Source organism: Porites lutea, chromosome 5 (assembly GCF_958299795.1).
Source record: "Porites lutea chromosome 5, jaPorLute2.1, whole genome shotgun sequence".
NCBI classification, from domain to species: domain Eukaryota; kingdom Metazoa; phylum Cnidaria; class Anthozoa; order Scleractinia; family Poritidae; genus Porites; species Porites lutea.
Genome location: NC_133205.1, coordinates 25,090,610 through 25,101,052, shown reverse-complemented (window position 1 = coordinate 25,101,052; position 10,443 = coordinate 25,090,610).

Below are 10,443 nucleotides of genomic sequence, written 5' to 3'. Positions count from 1 at the left end.
ACGTGAGTAGAGGTCTGGGTCGAGATCGTCGAAAACGATGAAAGGCAATTATGAAAGGCACTTTAATTTCACGATTAGAGCCGCCCCGCCCTGTTAATAACAGGTTACGCACTGTTGTTAATATTTTTTCGGAGTGCTTAAGCTAAACTACATCCGGTGATGAATGAACAGCGCAAAGAGAGCACATTTAAATTCGCAACAAGAATATCATGAGCCCCAGCTTGCGTCAAAGGTGGTTTTTAAAAAGTGTGTTTTGGAGGGGGAAGGGTATTTTTAGCGAAACTTATTACATGAGATTTAGTTACAATACATGAATCTTCCGGTTTATTAAATGACACGCCGTAGTCACGGATTCAGAATAGGAATAGCCTTATGGGCGTAATATCTCTAAATAAAATCGCAACAATTTGAATTGGACAGAGACTTACTCCAAGTCTTTTTCTTTGTTAAGCGACTTTTTCAAAGGTATTATCATCATGTAGAATTGGACATGCACAAAAATGACTATCCACAGTTGTATCCACTTCAGCCATAAATTGAAAAGTGAAAATTGCTGTCACCGTCAAGATCGCCCTTCGCTTGTGCCCCCAAGACTGGATTTTCGATCTGTAACCAGCTTTATTGTGACACCAAGCGGCTATGTATTTGGTAATCAGTCGATTATTCCCCCCTGTGTTTCTACAGAAAGGATGTAAGGTTAATTAAGAATTCTTTTGAATAAATGATAGATAGGCCTTATTTTCTTACGGTCTTGTTTGTGCTCCGCAATTCTATCGGTACAAGCTGCGTAAAATCACAAACCACATGTGCATACCCGGGAATATTCAGTTTCTATTTAAGGATTTCTCGAATTGCGTTGGATAATTTAGCAATTGAAAGAGCAAAAACTCATTAAACTCGTGTCGAAACAAAAAGAAGTACTTGAAATACGAGAGCATGTGCCATAAAGGAACTCGACACCTGAGAACAATCTACATTTTGTTATTGCGTTTTCACTCTGAGCGGGTACAAAGCAGGTTGTTAATTGTTCAATGTCCCATCAACCCTAGGGTGTTTGCATAATTTATGCATAATCGGTGTTTTAAAACTGTGATAGCCCTCATTTAAACAACTGTAATGGCGGAACCTAGTTGATTTGAGCCAAATGAAGCGCACAGGATCACTTAACCTTGCGGCATACGGTCTCCAGTAATTACTAGGTAAGATATAAGCGTTATCTGTCAATTTCATAATCCTGGTACCTATCTCTTACTGACCTTATATCATTTTATTGGTTTTGCTTTCGAGGCCGCCCCGTTCGAAAGCACGTTTCTCTTCACGTACGTGAATTCGAAAGGAGACATACTCATCTCCTAAATGGCTTTTCAGTACAGATATATACTTAACAGTATTTAACATTCATTCTGTAAGTGCAATGTATTCGGACGTATTTCTTTGCTTAAGGAGTGTTTTAAAACAAGCTAAGATGGAGAGCTTCCGAGTTTGTCCAGAGGGAGTGAACAGGTTAACAACTTCATATCGAAATTTAGGTTCGTTCACAGTTTCCCTTGTCAAGAATAAGCAAAAGGCTTAAACGTTCAAACATTGGTCATATGAACCGTTCCTATGTCCGAGGTGATACAAAATCCGCTAAAATTTGTGAACAATTGTACTTCATTTGCTTGCAGGTCTATTTATAATGCCATTTTGTCTAGCATTTAGCCTTCCTCAAACGCAAGGCCTTGCAGCAATTCGCTCTAATCTCTCATCACAAAGGTGCCTATTATTTGCTTCAAGAAATCAGTTTTGATGGAAATAAAACTATTGCTTTTCTCGCTTAACGCAAAAGAGGGCAAAAATTATATAACATGTTTGCACGCCTGTTACAGAAACGTTTCAGTCAGGTGATATCCCGGCAACATAGTTCAGGCTGGAAAGAATCTTAATCTACTGCGGGTTTATGTGTTCTCTTCAAAAGCTGTATTTACTTCTAACCACAGTATTCAGGCATAAGGGATACAAAAAAGCTTTGTTGTTTATTTTTATCTTTTGTTTTTATGTTAGAAAATACAGATAAATCATGTGTATTATTAGAAGTCGCTTTTGGATAAACGGAAATAATTTTATAAATGTGAGGTTTCGGTTTACTACCAGCCGAGACAAATATTAATATACATCTGTTAACTTTATCAGAATGCATTCCGAAAATTTGAAAACTGAAAAACATGAAAAACGATTTTATTATTATTTTAATTCAGAATCTTTTGAAAAATTGTCATTAAGGGAGAAGCAACCTAAAAATTAATAGACGACGCTCCCTATAAACTTGTTGCCTTTATGAGGCCAGAAAGTGACAGCGTTTGTATCAAACAGCAGCTGCGAGGAAAATAGCACATTTGACTTTTTATCTTAACCTGATTGTTTTATTCATTGTAAGATTTGCACAGTCGTTTTGTTTTTAGAAGTGTTTGAACTACTTTTGGTATCCAAGCAACATAAATCAATACAAAACATCGATTTCTCTCCCTGTCTTAAATACCAATTATCGTATAGAGAAAGTCGGGGCTATAAGTAGATTAAAAAATATCACCATTTTACTAAATCTTCGAGGAACATCTACTAAACAGTTTAAAGAGAATTCTGTTCTCTCCGGCGTGATACCTTATAGTACCGTACTTGTGCGATTATCACCGCTTCCCGTTTATATGGGGAAGACTTGTCCAGGACAGAAAAGTCGCTCGCCTACCTAGACTACTTTGGTCGAGCCAACTTTTCCTTCATTTCCTCACAAAACTTGGCGAGCCATTTACATGAGAAACAAAAAGGTGGCTCCACTAAAAGCGGGTCACCTGGCTAGCCTACTGGTCACCCCTTTTCGATAATAGAGAGATTAATTTAAGAGTCACGTTTGCGGCAAACGCGAAACGTCCGCAGATTCTAGTTGAGAATTTCTCAAAATAGAGAATAAGCAGATAAAAACAACCCAGAACAACAGGAACAATTCTTGTGGATAACACGGGAGTAAAACTACTTAATTTGGGGAAGAAGCAATAAACAGTAAACGACAATTAAGGGGAAAACTTGGTCACCTTGTACAAGTTTGGCGTAAACGTGAATCTTAATAAACAATTATTCGATGAGGTTTTTGTGATATCCAGAATAATCAAGGTCGAGGAGGGCTGAGGCTGATAACCCTTACCGAGACCTTGATTATTCTAGATATCACAAAAACCGAATCTAATAATTGTTTTATTATACACTGAACGAAAAAAAACAAATGGTCACGACGGTAAGTGGAACAAAGCAAACCTGGAAGTCATGTTTTTGCTTCTTCACTAACGGCAAGCAACACAAAGCGAGCGAACTTGACATGATTACCGTTAGAAATCATGCACCGCGGTCATACATGACAGGATTACCCGTGACCTTGGGTGTCCTTGACATGATTATTGTATAATCTGCAGCTAGATGACGTCCCAGGCGCTGATTTCGAAAATTCACTGTACGCTTTCGGCCAATCAGAAAAGAGATAGTGAGTTAAATGTATTATAATCTCTTTAATAGTGTCCTCCCTCCCTTCCTCCCTCCGGAGAAAGTTTTCTTCATAGAAAGACTTTGGCAGGGATGAAATATTCTCTTTCTCTTCAAGAAACTCTCGCAACAAGTCGTTTCGGCTAAGGGGTGCCCTTTTTTTCCCGGGACAACATTTCACTATATAAACGGGGTTTAGATTAGAATACAAAATTGTATCAGTGAGTACGAATGACAAATCTAGTTTTCTAGTTTTAGGGTGATTATACGAAAGGGGAACCTTTTCAGTCCAAAATGGTATATAAAAGGGTAAGGAGGGGGGGGGGGGGGGGGGGGGGAGCTTCCCCGTACAAAATTTTGTTGACTATCCCACCCGCGATTAAATAGGAAAGAACTCGTTTATTTACTATGTGGATTGTTTTCTTTTTAGAAATGGTTCGAATGACAGAGAGTTTCAAGAGATCGAGTCGACTAAACACATGAAACCTAAAAATCAATGTGGATTTAAGAGGAATGTCCCGCCATCGATCTTCAGCAGCACATGAACAGATCTCAAGTCAAAAGACAATGATTGCACACCAAGACAACTTAACAGATGCCCTTAACTCTCTGGGTCTCACAAAAGGCTCCACAAACCTCACTCCAGAGGCAAAACGACACCACGAAAATGTTGCACTGTACATGTTTATCGGCCTCGTAGCGGCATTTTTGTTCATTGCAACTATTATTATTACGGTTGAACTGTACAGAAATGGAAGATGTTCGAAAAACGTCAAGCTAAAAGGAGACAAGGGAAACAGTAGGACTAGATTGGAAAATGAGGATGATGATGACGAGGGTGACTACTCTGAAATAGAGATGAACGACTTATAACATAAGCATTACTAGTGTGCTCACTTGCACGGCGGGGTAATACAACATCAATTTAGATAAAATGGAAGGGATCGTACAATTATTGTAAAGAGCTTGGAAATCTTGCAAATGAGTACGTTTTTGAAAGAGATCTGCCCACGACCCGAGGATCATTCTGCGCACCAATTACTGGCAATAGATCCCAGCCAGAGGATGTCGAGCGGGTCGAAGTGCATGCCTCAAAAACACGCAGCCAGGACTTTCCATTGCAAGGAAAAAGATGTGAAAGTGATTACTAGTAGCTCCCAAAACAGGAAGTATTCCCTGGTCGAATTTCGCGCTGGTGTTCAGGGATGCGCGTTCTTTCAATGAGTTGTAGCAAACGTGTATCCGCTGGACTACGCAGAACGCAGGCCGTAGCTCAGTGGGTATTGGTTCACTTTACAGAATAGAAATACTAAACATTGACTTTAGAACTGATAAGGTCTCTGTACCTGATCGAATTCCATGCATTCTGTCATGCATTGGTGTAACACAATTCAGTAGCCTTGTTTTTCGAAATGGGATACTTTAGGATTTCCAATAGCCTAAAAGGTTACTGCTCGACCCACTTTCTAAACCATCAAACTGCAGAGTAAGGAGATAGTGCTACTCTATATCTTTCACTAATTCATGTACAGTTAGTTATACAACGACCTTACATCGTGTGCGCAGTGTAATAGAAAGTATCACAAGAAAGAAATCAGTATAACAGTTGCTATTTCTAATCCATTTGAATAGCCAAAAAGCTTACGTACGATTTTACAAGAGTCTCTAAAGTTACATCGTCTTGTATACAAGCATCATTAAGAAGGTACCGGTGCATGATCAAAACCTTTTCTTTTGAAAGTGCACCAATGATTTCAACCACACAGCCGTCGATTTAATACCGACTTAGGCAACAAACTGAACTTGTTACTCGATACAAGCTGTTATGAAAAACTCAATATCGAAGGACGAAGGATCCGATTGATTAATTCAGTCGCGCCATATATCGGTCTACATGCTTTAGATTAGTTTCTGAAGACAAGTGTTTGTGAGATCCAGCTAATAACCGAAACTGATAAGGGCTTCCTTTGAACGTGATCAATTTAATTAGGCAGTGGCTATCAAAATAATTTACACACTTGTAACCCTTCTTGCCGTTGAAGCACCGGAAATGAATGATTAACGCTGTTTTTGATATGCTAGATGCAAGTAAACAAACCCTTTTTTTTATTTTTATTTTGTATAAAAAAAATGTTTAATAAAGCTTAATAGCATTTGACTTAATTATTTTATCATTATTTTCTTAAGATACTAACATATCTAGCTACAAGCTTTGGCCTTTAAGAAGTAATACTGGTCGTCAGTACATTAGTATTGAAGTTGTATGAAGAGCTCATATTGACAATCTTTGACTGAATTAGTTGACTAGTTGACTTATGTTTAAGTAGAACAGCATTGAATTTTTAACGCCGGCCCTTGTCGATTAGTCTTAGCTTATTCAACACAATGTAATAAGCTTTTGCCTCTCGTGACCCTAGATAACTCGAACCCTCTCTTCTCCATGTCGCAATGAGTTTTTCATATCAGCGAATCAAGTCAAGCCGCGCTTATTCTCTACGATCGCCCCATGTAAGGGAATCCAAGACAGTCTTGGACTCTGGATTCCACACCGTGGATTCCGGATTCCAGGTACTGGATTCCAGTCAATAGTGTAGTATTTCAGTAGAACTTGGATTCTGGATTCCACATTTCACAAGCAAAAATTTCCTGCATTGCGAATCCGGATTCCCTTACTAGGGGAGACTCTACGATTTTCTTAGCTTTGTCAGACTTAATCCAGCCATAAAACTTTTGACTTTTGATGAGCGGTTTTGAGCTTTTTGGCAGTACCCGTGCTCGAACTTGCGTAATATCAACGCTCGATGACACTACCAACCATTACCCCATAACATAGCCTGCGTAGCATGGCGGTTTTGGTTGCTAAGTGATAACAGTTTTGATGACGGGTTTCAGGTTAATCGTTCGCTGATCGTCTCACGATAGTCACTTTGCTATTGACCGAGACGTTTCAACCGCTTACTGCTGGTTATCTAGCAATGGTGTCGATCGCGATTTACAGCGCGGGACTGTCAGTAAACGTAGCACCGTGGGTGGTTGTGATCGGTGCATTTGGACTCACTCATGGTTCATTGGGTGGATTTCAATTATAGATCTTAGTATCGCTTGACTTAAATCAGTCACCGTTTCGGACTGGAACTACATGTCCGTCTTACTTAGAAAAGTGGTCTCCTTCTGTTAAGGTCAAAAACAATGTCTGCAGAAGTTAACGACAAAGATCAACGAAAGGTGTCTATCTAGTGTTGATTTTGGGTGGGACGGTGGTATGGCTAAGTGCGATGTTTTCAATTGAACATTTAAACATTCTATTGGTAAATACACCTCAATCTTTCGTCAGCGGTAAGTAGAACTAATCGACTCATGGCAAGAAAACCGAATTTTAGTGTTTTAACCCCCCCCCGCCCCATCTCGCCCCTTGCGCCATCGACTCGGCGCCACCCCTTTTTTAAACCAACCCCTCTTGACCTCTGGTACGAGACAAACACAAACGGTCCTCGTTAATTTGTTAGTGCTTAAAAAGTACCGTAAAATTCAGAAAATAAGCCCCTCCATGTATAAGCCCCTCCAAATATAAGCCCCCCAAACCGGTGACGCAAAAACCCCCCATTAAATCGCCCCTCCAAATATAAGCCCCCTGGGGGCTTATACTTGGAAAATTGCCCTCAAATACAAAGTAAAACAAGGCAAAAACTTTAAATTTACTTCCAACTATAAGGCTAGCCCTATGGACTTTGAAACGCAAATTTCCCTCCGTAGATAAGCCCCTCCTAATATAAGCCCCTCGAAAAGGGCCTTTGAAAAATATAAGCCCCTGGGCTTATTTTCGGAATTTTACGGTATATTGCGCACGCATGAACAATCTATGTTGAGATTTCCTCTGTTTTTTACCCGGCCTACAGTCCACTTCTAGTCAAAACACTGAACTTAGGGTATACCGTGGATGTTTGTTAGTGTAGTACAAAGAGAGAGTGCATAAAATGTACAAGGTTACTACAATATACTGCAGCCTGGGGAAAGCGGTATAAATTAAGTGTGAAATTCCCAGTTTTTCCCAGATTTGGTCAGTGAAAGCAAGAGTTACAGAGGACACCCAAAAGAAAGCTCGGTAAGTAAGAGTGCATAAGTTAATTTTATTCAATCAGCTTTTGAAAGAAATAGTGAATTCAGTTCGAAGTGGGAAATAAATATACAAATTAATTTATTAAATTGTCAGTACGACCTATTACCTAATAATTACACTGTCTTTTTCGTTTCAAATTAACATTTCGGTCAAGATTTGTGCTGGGCTGTTGCGAAACTTGTGCGGAAACCTCGACCAAAGGTTCGTCAGCGATCAATCGAGTGGTTTGAAAGAGAATTTTCGGCGATGGATGAAATGGAGTTTAGGGACTTGTCAGAAATTAGCACGGGGGGAGGGGGTGGGAATTTTAAATTTGGGTTCGGAATTTAGGTGACCCATCCCTGCAATGGACGTGAAATTTGCTAACCTTCCCCTTGAGCTTACCCTAAAATATCATGACCCTCCCCACCTTACAGAATTGAAAGAAAAATGTTCCAGGCTCTTAAATGTTCCAGGTGCTCTTAAAGTGTTATATTCCAAGCCAACAAGAAAAAAAAAGGAAACAAAAACAAAATAAAACGAGAGCAAAAAAGCTAGGACAAAAAGAATGGAAGTAAACTGCAAAAGAGTTATTGAAACCATTGCACCTCAGCAAGAGTGGCATGATGTTACAGAGCCTATTGGTCCATTATCTCTTCATTATGAAGGAATAACTGGGCTCCTCAAAACACAAAGGCCATATATCCAATAAGCCTTTGAGAAGGGATTGTTCACCAATGAATCACAGGAAATTATCAAGCAATATCTACGCTTCAACTTAAATGAAAATCATGATGATGATGAAAGTGATTGTATCATGATGATGAAAGTGATTGTATCAATGCTCATGACATAAATGATGATGATCAAGATGCTCACAGCAGCATTGATGGTGACGCTGAAGACAGTGATGAATAGGATAGCCGAAACTCTAATAACATTAATAACATTATTCATAATAAAAATGCAGGATAAAAATGCAATAAGACTCTATGGCATTGTTATAAATGAAAAGTAGATGTTTGTTTAATTCTTGGCATAGTACTTCACAGTCTACATCCATAATGTTCCACTCTTCTTTTTTGTTCTTTTTTTTATCAAATAAAGAACTTCCTTTTTCTTCTGTGGCTAAACCTCTACATGATCATGGGCATATATTTGCATGACCCTCCCCCTTTTAACGGCAGATTTTTCATGACCCCTCCCTTTTCGGAGTCTCAAAAAGTTGTGACCCTCCCTCTGTTTCCACCCTCCCCCCCCTCCCTCCTGCTAATTTATGACAAGTCCCTTAGACGAAGTTTACGGCTCTCTCGTACAGCAGGTCATTTTCCCGCCACTGAAGCGCGCGTCTATCGGCCGCGAAAGCCTGGGATATAATTGAAAAAAAAAAACATGCGCAGCAATCGTTCACGGCTTCAGCAAGTTCGGGGTGCATTTATACAAACACTTTCACGTCCACGATAAGCCGCCGCTTGAGCTAGCCGTGGGCTGAATAAGCCGTGAACGTATAGATTTTGTACCATTCATGATACGGGGTGCTCGGGTCTTATGTTAACCGCAGCCAGAGTAGGCTGTGGCTTATTTTCTCTCGTATAAACGGCCCTAATTTTGAATACTTTTTGTCCTCGTAATTTCGAGAGTCAGTCTCGTGCATCGCTACTGAAAACTACAAAGATAGGAACAATTTATATGTTCACTTCTGTCACAGCCATCATTACTTAAACGCCTAGGTGATGAGTTTAAACAAGAATAACCGTTGGTTACAGCGACTGAAGTTTCGGCCGCCTGTGCGGTTGTCATGACCGGAGACAAAATGGCTTGGATAACAAAACATTGCGGCCCAATAGATTGAATTCTAGACGCGCGAGTGGTATTCTGCCTTCGGCACACCACGAACTGTTGGAACCAATCAATCCAACAGAGTATTTCATGTTGATAAACGCTTCTGACTGACCTAGCTCACTTAGAGTTTTCAGTTATGTTGTTTTGGAAGAAACTGACGGGTTTTTAGTTGCGCATGATGAAGACTGAGAAACTGGGCGCTTCAGTCCTCGCGGAATTAAGATCAAAGTCCAAACAAAGGACACTAGTCAAACTGACCTCTAGTCAGAATGAAAATGTGTTTTATCCTCAGCTATTGTTTTCTATATACTATTAGCAAAATTGGCCGGCAAAAAACCTAGAAAGTGTCAGTTTTTAGAAGGTGGCCACGTTTACCAAGTTTTCCGATAACGTCACACGATTTTCCCAAAAATTACGTCAAATACTGTCATACAACTAACTTCAGTCAAATGGCAGGAGAAACTCAGTAAAAAGAGCCCTTCTCCTTTGTGTATGTTGTGGTTCAATTTCATCCTTGGTTTAAATTTTATTTTCTTTTGTTTTTGGGTATGGTACTGTATGATAATGATTTTGAAACAAAAGAAAATAAAATTTAAACCAAGGATAAATTTGAACCACAACATATACAACCCTTTCACTCAGTCTGAAGTAGAGTACCTTTACGAATAGCGGCGGTTGACTGGTATTAAAGCGTAGTTTTTCAATGATTCATCAGTGATCGATTTAGATTATAACCATCAGTGCCCTGTTTTTGCCGCCAGTTAGAATATCGTCCAAATACCCAAACCTCAGGATCTTTCCAGTTTTGTATTTTTGGTCAACCCTAAGCGTGTCATTCGTGCGTCACTAGTACAACGCATCTATTGTTACTTGTCAGTTTTAAGAATATCAGTAGTCGTTATCAGAAAAGGGAAAAAATATATATCAGCCTTTATATCACGAAAAGTTTGTTCGAGATTAAATTGTTTTAATCAAGATGTTATTAAAGTTAGAAT